The sequence below is a fragment of the Dasypus novemcinctus genome, chromosome 22 (genome assembly GCF_030445035.2).
Source record: "Dasypus novemcinctus isolate mDasNov1 chromosome 22, mDasNov1.1.hap2, whole genome shotgun sequence".
In the NCBI taxonomy this organism is placed as follows: Eukaryota; Metazoa; Chordata; class Mammalia; order Cingulata; family Dasypodidae; genus Dasypus; species Dasypus novemcinctus.
In genome coordinates this window covers 66966017-66977416 of record NC_080694.1, presented here as the reverse complement: position 1 = coordinate 66977416, position 11400 = coordinate 66966017, and positions in this window count along the sequence as shown.

Genomic DNA, 11400 nt, shown 5'->3' with positions numbered 1-11400 from the left:
CTTTTAGCATTGTTTTGTAGTTTTCTGAAAATAGATCCTTTACATTCCTGGTTAAATTAATTCCTAGATATTTGAATCTTTTTGTTGTTATTATAAATGGAATATTTCCTTACTTTCCTTCTCAGCTTGCTCATTACTAATGTATGGAAATGCTACTAATTTTTGCATGTTGCTTTTGTATCCTGCCACTTTGTTGAACTCATTTATTAGCACAAGTAGCTTTGTTGTAGACATTTTGGGATTTTCCAAATATAGGATCATGTCAACTGCAAATAATGAGAGTCTTCCTCTTTTCCAATTTGGATGCCTTTTTTTTCTTTTTCTTGTCTAATTGCTCTACTAGAACTTTTAGAACAATGGTGAATAAGAATAGTAACAGCGGACAGCCTCGTCTTGTTCACAATCTTAGAGGGAATGCTTTCAACTTTTCCCCATTGAGTATGATGTTGGCAGTGGAATTTTCATTGATACCCTTTATTATGTTGAGGAAATTTTCTTGTGTACCTGTTGCAACCCAACTCCTAACAAGCATGGGTCAGGTTGGCAGCCAAACCAAAGACACACCTGGTGCAGTGTTAGACATTAGCTTTATTTGTTGGGACTTACAGACAAGAGAAGGTCTCCAAAGGAAGTGGTTCAGAGAATGAAGTTAGAACTCTGCAAAGAGGCAGGGAAAATAAGAGGCAATATATAGGGTCTCCAAAAAAAGACATTTTGTAACAGAGTTACAGAAAGGGGCCTGGTGATGTTATTATAGGAAGGAATTGTACAGCCTGGAGAAAATTACTGTCTGTGAAACCATCTGTACATTGTTCCTTTGGGAGGACATTTCTTACATTTAGATTGTGTTCTGGGCTAAGCAGGAGGCTGTGGGTTGTTTCTCTTAGGGAGGGACTGGGGACCCACTGGACCCTGCAATATCTATCTATTGAAGCATTTTTACCAAGAAAGGATGCTGGAGATTGTCAGTGCCTTTTCTGCATCAATTGAGATGATCATGTGTTTTTCCACTTTGATTTGTGAATGTAGTGTATTACTTTAATTAATTTTCGTATGTTGAACCACTCTGACATAGAATTTTTGCATCTATGTTCATTATAGAGATTGGTCTGTCATTTTCTTTTCTTGTAGTATCTTTATGTGGTTTTGGCAATAGATTGATGGTGGCTTCATAAAATGTGTTGGGTAATTTTTCCTACTCTTCAATTTTTTGGAAGACTTTAAACAAGATCAGTGTTAATTCTTCTCAAAATCCTTGGTAAAATTCACCTGTGAAGCCATCTGGTCCTGGACTTTTCTTTGCTGGGAGGTTTTGATGACTGATTCATCCTCTTTAAATATAATTGGCTTGTTAATTTCTTGTATTTCTTGTAGTGTCAGGGTAGGTTGTTTGTGCATTTCTAGGAATTTGTCCATTTCATCTGGGTTGTCTAGTTTGTTGGCATACAATTTCTCATAATATCCTCATATGATCATTTTTTTTTTCCTGTGGGGTCAGTAGTAAAGTCCCTCTTTTCATTTCTGATTTTACTTATTTACCTGTACTCTCTTTTTTCTTTTCTAGTAGAGCTAAGAATTTGTCAATTTTATTGATCTTCTAAAGAACAGGCTTTTGGTTTTGATTTTCCCTATTTTTTTTTTCTCTCAATTTCATTTGTTTCTGCTATAATATTTATTATTTCTTTCCTTCTGCTTCCTTTGGGATTGGTTTGCTGTTATTTTACAATTTTCTCCATTAATTTACTTAGATCTTTGATGTAAGCTCTTTCATCTTTTTTACTATAGGCATTTAGGGTTATAAATTTCCCTCTCTACTCTGCCTTCACTGTATACCATAAGTTTTGGGAATTTGTGTTCTCCTTTTCTTTCTTTTTAATTAATTAATTTTTTAATTCATTTTTTAAAAATATTACATTCAAAAAATATGAGGTTCCCATATATCCCCCACCCCCCCTCACACCACTACTCCCCCATAGCAATATTGTCCTCCATCAACATAACATATTCATTGCATTTGGTGAATACATCTCTGAGCATCACTGCGCCTCATGGTCAATGGTCCACATTATAGCCCACATTCTCCCACGTTCCACCCAGTGGGCCATGTGAGGATCTACAATGTCTGGTAATTGTCCCTGCAGCACCACACAGGACAACTCCAAGTCCCGAAAATGCCTCCACATCTCATCTCTTCCTCCCATTCCCCACACCCAGCAGCCACCATGGGCACTTTTTCCACACCAATGCCACATTTTCTTTGATTACTAACCACAATAGTTCATGAATAGAATATCAGTAAGTCCACTGTAATCCTTACTCTATTCCTCCATCCTGTGGAACTTGGATTGATTGTGTCCATTCCACATCTATGTCAAGAGGAGTCTTAGATTCCACATGCATGCTGGATGCAATCCTCCTGCTTTCAGTTGTAGGCACTCTGGGCTCCATGGTGTGGTGGTTGACATTCTTCAACTCCATGTTAACTGAGTGGGGTAAGTCCAATAAACCGGAGGGTAGGAGCTGAAGTCTGTTGAGGCTCAGGGCCTGGCTATCATATGGTCAGTCCAGAGAGTCAGTTCCCTAGATATATCTTAAACCCCAGCCCCAACTACAATTCTGGTAAAGTAACAGGAAAAGCTTGTGAAAAGAGATCACATCTGAGTCCAGATACATCACACAGAAGCACCAACTCCAAAGAAGGGCCAACTGACATGGCACTGAACTCCATCTGCCATGACCATAGAAACTGTGGGTCTCTGTAGCCCTCAGAAGAACCAATAGCTGGGGTTTTATCTACTTTATCTGTCTCTGAGACTCTGCTGAGGTGTGCATAAGGGCAACCCCTCTGATAACCTCCAGGCTCTTTTCAGAGACGCATAGCCATATAAACTCATTTGTCCTTTCCATTTCCCCCTTGATTAAGGTCAAAAAGCATTTTTAAATCCTGTTATTATATGGAGACAGGGATATTCTGCTGGTCCGAGTTGAACCTTTTATTCAAGGTCATTTTCTAGTTACGTCATCAGCTGATACTTGGTAGTGATCCCTCGGCGCCAGGGACACTCTTCCCTGGGAGTCATGTCCCATGCTGGGGGGAAGGCAATGTATTTACATGCTGAGTTTGGCTTCGAGACTGGCCACATTTGAGCAACATGGAGGCTCTCAGGAGGTAACTCTTAGGCATGCTGCTGCTCTAGGCCTTGTTCTTATTTCAGTTGCACAGGTTCACAAACATAGTCATTAGTATCAGGGGCTCATTGTTGAACCTTCATTCCTTTTTGGTCTTTGCCATTGTCCTTGGGGGATTGTTGCTGTTCCTTTAGGGACTGTGATAGAGCTCCCCTGGCTAGGAACTCAGCACTCCCTCATTTGTTGTTTTTAATTATTTCCACTATGAAAATATCCAAACATTTTTATGTACCCTGGATATATGCCCTGTAGAGCTCCTATCAACCATATGTCCTCTGTCAATATTATCCCACACCAATATTCCTCTGCTGCTATTGTTGAACCACTCTGTGATCCAAAATTTCCTGAAAAGTGAAGCTCAATATATTGCCAGGTTCTCTTAATAGTAAAATGGAATATAGCAATGAGTTTAAAGGTTAGATGTAGAATACATATTAGTTTGGAAAAATTCTACATCCTATCTTTTTCTCTTCTTTTTTATAATTATTAAGTTATCTTCACAAGATTTTTAGATCACAATAATTCATATATTCAATATACAGTACTCCCATATATCCAACATAAAACCCTTCCCTTCCACAGCAATAATCTTTTAACATATTCATACTATATTTACTGAAACTGATGAACAGATATTGAGACAATAGCTTTCAAACAAGGTAACATTTGGTTTACATTGTGGTTTATATTTTAGATGATACAATTTTCTAAATTTTTAGTTATCTTATGTTTTACATTATGATTTACATTTTAGCCTATCAGCCCCCATATATTTTTGGTGAAATTTAACATATCTTATATCGATCCTTGTGTAATCTTGTGGAACACTTTTATTGTCCCCACAGTTACATTGGTTCCATCTATTCAATACCTCTTCCCCCTCCCCTTAAGGCCCACAGTGACAGTCAATCTTCATTGCCTGAAGGGTCATATTCAGAGACACTTGCAACAGTATTGAGGACTTGACATGCTCAACTGCCCTAATGCACTGGGAGCCACCATTTCTCTTGAGAGATACAATTCCCTCTATTTGAGAACATCAGTCCTCCCCAGGATGTGGGTATACCTTCACTCTCATTACATGGGTCTTTATTCAATAACATAACCCACTATGGCAAAGTGAGCATTCACATACTCACTAGGAGTCTGTCCTGCGTCAGATTATCCCCTATAAGCATCTTAAACAGATAACCTTCCTTATTATATTTTTGAAAAATTTTTCTCAGCATTATACTCTCAACCAAAACCTGACAATCTCTATGTTCGTATGTTCCCCCACCCTCCCCCCAATTTCTTGGGCAATATTACCCATCGTCCCACCCATAACTCTCCTCAAGCCCATAAAGCCCCTCCCAAAGGTAACGGTACTCCCCAACTTATCCCTTCCTTGTACAAATACTTACCTCCAGCTCATCACAGATTTCACCCATGTAGGTGTCAGCTTACATCCTTCCTCACCCCCGCATTTTCCTTTAAGCTTATTATCCAGTGTGTTGCTCTCTGAGGCAGCTTGGTGTACTTATTTCATATCATTGAGGTCATGTAGTATTTATCCTTCAATGCCTGGGTTGTTTCACTCAACATAAGGTTCTCAAGATTCATCCATGCTATCTCGTGTGTTTGTAGTGCATTCGTTCTTAAAGCTGAGTAGTATTCCATTGCATGTATATACCACATTTTATTTATTCATTCATCTGTTGATGGGCATTTGGGTTGATTCCAACTTTTGGTGAGAGTGAACAATGCTACTATGAACATTGGTGTGCATATATCAGTTTGTGTCCTTGTTTTCACCTCTACTGTGTATATAGCCAGTGGTGGAATCGCTGGTTCATATGGCAAATCTACAGGTAGTTTTCTGAGAAACCGCCAAACTGTCCTCCAGAATGGCTGGATCCTTCTGCATTCCCACCAGCAGTGGATGAGTGGTCCCATTCCTCCACTTCCTCTCCAACATTTGTAGTCTTCTGTTTTTTTCATAGCTGCCGATCTTAGGGGAGTAAGATGGTATCTCATTGTAGTTTTGATTTGAATTTCCCTGATAGCTAGAGATTTTGAGCATTCTTTCATGTGCTTTTTAGCCATTTGTATTTCTTCTTTGGAAAAGTGTCTGTTTAAATCTTTTCCCCATTTTTAAATGGGTTGTTTTTATTTTCAAGATATAGGAGTTCTTTATATATGCAGAATATAAGTCTCCTATCAGATATATGGTTACCAAATATTTTCTTCCATTGTGCAGGCTCTCATTCACTTTCTTGACAAACCCCTTTGAGGTGCAGAAGGCTTTAATTTTGAGGAGGTCCTATTTATCTGCTTGTTCTTTTGCTGCTCGTGCTTTTGGTGTGAAGTTCATGGAGCCATTTCCTATTACAAGGTCTTGTATATGCTTCCCTACACTGCTTCCAAAGTCTTTATGGCCTTGGCTCTCATATTTAGGTATTTGATCCATCTTGAGTTGAATTTTTTCTAAGGTGTGAGTTGGTAATCCTCTTTCATTCTTTTACATATGGATATCCAGTTCTCCAGGCATCATTTGTTGAATAGCCCATTCTATCCCAGTTGAGAGGATTTGGTGGCTTTATCGAATATTATATAACTATATACATGAGGATCTATATCAGAACTCTCAATTTGGTTCCATTGATCTGTTTGCCTCTCCTTCTGCCAATACCATGCTGTTTTCACTACTGTAGCTTTGTAGTATGTTTTTTTTTCCTTTTTTTTCTACTTTTTTTTCTTTTTTTTTTTACTGATTTTGTAAAAATATTACATTAAAAAAACAATATGAGGTCCCATTCAACCCCACCACCTCCACCCCACCACTCCCCCCCCCCCCCCCCAGCAACACTCACTCCCATCATCATGATAAATCCATTGCATTTGGTAAGTACATCTCTAGGCATCTCTGCACCTCATGGTCAATGGTCCACATAATGGCCCATACTCTCCCACATTCCATCCAGTGGGCCCTGGGAGGATTTACAATGTCCGGTGATTGCCCCTGCAGCACCATCCAGGGCAACTCTAAGTCCCAAAGGGGCCTCCACATCTCATCTCTTCCTGCCATTCCCCATACCCATATCAGCCTCCATGTTTTGAAGTCAGGTAGTGTGATTCCTCCAATTTCATTTTTCTTTTTTAATATGTCTTTGCCTATTCAGGGTGTCTTTCCTTTCCAAATAAATTTCATAGCTAGTTTTTCTAGTTCCTTAATGAATGCTGTGTTGATTTTTATTGGGATTGCTTTGAATGTGTATATCAGTTTTGGTAGAATAGACATCTTAATAATATTTAGTCTTCCTATCTATGAACAGGGAATATTCTTTCATTTATTTAGGTCTTCTTTGATTTCCTTGAATAGTGTTGTGTAGTTCTCTGTGTATAAGTTTTTACATCTTTAGTTAAATTTATTCCTAGGTATTTGATTTTTTTATTGACTACTGTAAATAGTATTTGTTTCCTGATTTCCTCCTGAGTTTGGTCATTATCGGTGTACAGAAATGCTACTGATTTTTGTGCATTGATCTTATAACCTGTGACTTTACTAAACTCATTTATGAGTTCTAGAAGCTTTGTTGTAGACCTCTCAGGGTTTTCTATGTATAGGATCATGTCATCTGAAAATGATGAAATTTTGACTTCTTCCTTTCCAATCTGAGTGCCTTTTATATCTGGTTCTTGCCTCAGTGCTCAGGCAAATACTTCTAAGATAATGTTAAATAGAAGAGGTGATAGTGGGCATTCTTGTCTGGTTCCTGATCTTAGAGGGAATGATTTTAGGATTTCACCATTGTAAATGATGTTGCCTGTGGGTTTTTCATATATACTCTTTATCATGTTCAGAAAACTTCCTTGTATTCCAATCTTTTGCAGTGTTTTTATTAAGAAAGTGTGCTGTATTTTTCAAATGCTTTTTTGCATCTATAGATAAAATCATGTGATTTTTTTCCTTCAGTCTGTTTATATGGTATATTACATTGATTGATTTTCTTATGTTGAACCATCCTTGCATACCTGGAATGAATCCCACTTGGTCATGGTGTATAATTTGCTTAATGTGTTGTTGAATAAGGTTAGCAAGTATTTTGTTGAAGATTTTTGCATCTAGGTTCATTAGAGAAATTGTTCTGTAATTTTCCTTTCTTGTGGTGTCTTTGTTTGGCTTTGGTACTTCGGTAATGTTGGCATCATAGAACGAGGTAGGTAATGTTCCTTCTGTTTCAATTTTTTGGAAGAGTTTCAGCAAGATCAGCATTAGTTCTTTCTGCAATGCTTTGTAGAATGCATAGGTGAAGCTGTCTGGCCCTGGGCTCTTCTTAGTTGGGAGGTTTTTAATGACTGATTTTTTCTCTTTACTTGTGATTGGTTTGTTGAGATCATCAAGTCCTTCTTTCATCAATATAGGCTGCTTATGTGTTTCTAGGAATTTGTCCATTTCCTCTGAATTGTAATTGTTGGAATATAGTTTTTCAAAGTATCCTCTTATGATAGTCTGTATTTCTATGGGGTCAGTGGTGATATCTCCTGTCTCATTTCTTATTTTGTGTATTTTCTTCTTCTCTGTTTTTTTTCTTTGTTAGTATAGCCAAGGGTTTGTCAATTTTACTGTTCATCTCAAAGAACCAGCTCTTGGTTTTGTTTATCTTTTCAAGTGCTTTCTTATTTTCTATTTCAGTTAGTTCTGCTCTTAACTTTGTTCTTTCTTTCTTTCTTTCTTCTTCTTGTGTGGTTACTTTGTGTTTTGTTTTTTTTTTACAAATTCCTCCAAATGTGCAGTTAGTTCTTCAATTTTTGCTCTTTCTTCTTTTGTGATGTATGAATTTATGGCTATAAATTTCCCTCTCAGTACTGCTTTTGCTGCATCTCATAAATTTTAGTATGTTGTGTTATCATTTTCATTAGTTTCAAGGTAGTTATTAATTTCTTTTGAGATTTCCTCTTTGACACACTGTTTTTCTAAGAGTGTGCTGTTTAATTTCCATATCTTGGTGTGAAATCTGGGCCTCTGCCCCTTGTAGATTTCCAGCTTGACTCCACTGTGGTCAGAGATATTATTTTGTAGGATTTCGATCTTTCTGAATTCATTGAGCCTTTCTTTGTGGCCTAGTATATGGTCTACCTTGGAGAACGATCCATGTGCACTTGAGAAAAATGTATATCTTAATGTATTTGGGTGTAATGTTTTGTATATATCTATTAGGTTCAGATCCTCTAATATATTGTTCAAATTCTTTCTTTCTTTATTCTCTTTTGAAATGTTCTGCCCAAAGGTGATAATCGTATATTAACATCCCCCACTATAATTGCAGAGGCATCTATTCCTTTAGTTTTTCCAGTGTGTGACTCATGTATTTGGAGGTGCCTTTGTTAGGGGCATAAATATTTATGATCGTTCTTCCTTCTTCAAAGATTATCCCTTTCACTAATATGTAGTATCCATCCTTGTCTCTCAAAACAGTTTTGCATTTAAAGTTTGTTTTGTCTGATATTAATATAGCTACTCCTGCCCTTTTTTGGTTATTGTTTCCCAGTAAGATTGTTTTCCAGGCATTCACTTTCAATCTCCTTGAATCCCTGGGTCTAAGATGTGTTTCTTGTTGACAGTATTTAGATGGGTCATATTTCCTTATCCAATCTTCCAATCTGTGTCCTTAACAGGTGAGTTTAATCCATTGACCTTCCATGTTATTACTTTCAAGTAATTACATATATTAGCCATATTGTCTTAGGATTTGCATTCGTCATATGTTGTTTTAATTTTTTTCTCTTTTTGTCATTTTACTTGTTCTTACATGCTCCTCCATGTCTGTCTCTCCTGTTTTTCTCTTTCCTCCTGCAGAACTCCCCTTAGTATTTCTTATAGGGCAGGGTTCTTGTTGGCATAAGCTCTTAGTTTCTGTTTATCTGTGAATATTTTGAACTCTCCATCATTTTTTTTGTCTTTTTTTAAATGTTACATTAAAAAAACATGGGGTGTCCATATAGGCCCCACCCCCCACCCCCAACTCCTTCTACATCAACAACCTATTTCATCATTGTGGCACGTTCATTGAGTTTGGTGACTACATTTTGGAGCACTGCTGCATTTTTGAATGCTAGCTTTGCTGGATAGTGAATTCTTGGTTGGAAATTCCTTTCTTTTAGTGCCTTGACAATGTCATCATACTGACTTCTAGCCTCTATGGTTTCAGATGAGAAAGCATCATTTAATCTTATGGAGCCTCCCTTGTATTGATGGTTCTCTTTTCTCTTGTGGCTTTTAGTATTTTCTCTTTGTCATGAACATTGGATAATTTGACAAGTATATGTCTTAGGGTAAGCCTGTTGGGATTTGTGCTGTTTGGGGTGCATTGTGCTTCCAGGACATGTACATGCATCTCCCTCAGTAGGTTTGGGAGGTTTTAGCCATTAATTCCTCCAACACCCCTTCTGTCCCCTTTCCCTTTTCTTCTCCCTCTGGGATGCCTATAATGCATATGTTTGTGCATTTGCATTGTCATTCAGGTCCCTAAATCCCTGCGGGATTTTTTCTATCTTTTTATTGATCAATTCTATTATCTCTTTGATTTCAGATATACTGTCTTCCACATCACTAATTCTTTCCTCTGCCTCTTCAAATCTGCTATTTGCTGAGAGTATATTTTTTTATTTCTTGGATTGTGCTGTTAATCTCCATCATATCCACTATTTTTTGTGTATTACAATTTCTCCTGTATGCTCTTCAAGTGTTTTCTTAATATGCTTAATCTCTTCCTACACTTCATTAAATTGGTCCATGATACATTTTTTGAGAGCTTTAATTAGGTGTTCCATGTTCCACTCCTCTTCCTGGTTTTTAGTTTGTTCATTGAATTAGGCCATGTTTTCCTGATTATTGGTATGATCTGTTGTTTTTTGTTGCTGTTTGATCATCATTTTATTTTGTTCTATTTATGCAGTTGATTCATTTCTCATCTTGGGGTTTAATTAGTTGTTGTTTTTGTGTGCATGTTAAGTCTTCTCTTTGTCACTTTATTTTTCTTATTCTAGTTCCTTGTTGTTAGCTAAGCTCCCTTGAAGGAAAATATTAGGGCCCGAGAAAGCAAAGGGGGGGGGTAAGAAAAGAAAATATAATAATACTATTGATAGTGAATGTTAGCAGAAGAACCATGTGTGATCTAGCAGAATGGATATTGAACTCGTGTAAGCTCTATAGAGTTATACCACTAAAAAGGTGGAGTACCTGTAATGAGATAGTAAACTGTAAATGGGGAGGAATATAGGATGAATTAAAAAGCCATTGTGGTCAGGAGAGAGTGAAATAGAAAAGAAAGAACAATAATATAAAGAATGTCTAAAAGATAGAAATCAGAATAGAGGTATCAGATAAAAAAGTCAGAAATATTGGGGGCTAAACAAAGAGAAGTGGAATGTAAGAGTAACAATCAATGACAGAGGATAGAGAGATGTAAAGGAAAGGGGATAGTGTTGTTAGCCAAAATCAGTACATACAGAAAAGAGGAACTCGATGATGAGGAAGCACCGCAAATAAGAAATGTTGCCTGCAGCACCTTGGCAAGCACTAATTTTGGTGCAGTGTCTCCAGATCAAAGACTAGACACCTCCTGCTCTGTAGGTTCCTGAAACAGCCCACTCCTGCAGGATTCTTCACTACTCTGCAGGCCCTGGGGTCCGTGTGGGTTTTTGGTGGAGAGCTGTGCAGATGCTTTCTGTTCAGCTGGCAGGAACTTGGTGAGCCCTGCATCCAGCTCTCACTCACACTCCTGGGATGGTGAGGGGACTGCAGGGTGGGGTCCCTGCTCCTAGCAGCCTGTCTCACAGTGAACAGCAGCGTCTCCTCATTGCCCCTGAGGACAGGCATGAACCCAGGCTCCAGAAGGCAGGCACTGCCTCCCTGCCTGCGGCTCACTCTTCCTCCCACTCTCACGCTCCCTTCTGCTCTCGCCCATCACATCTTGTTGTTGTCTCTCCAGGTGTACTGTCTTCTCTTCTTTCTTTCTCATCAGGAGGTCCCAGGGATTGAACCTGGGCCCTCCACATGGTGAAAGGAAGCTCAATTGCTTGAGCCACAGCCACTTCCCTATACCATTCTTAACATTTTCTATGTTTTTTGGATTTTTTCCCATTGGCAGCTAAGGGTATACTGGTTCCTGTTAAATTACAGTCTTCTTTCTTTTAAGATACAATTTTTTGGGTTCAATTATAACATGC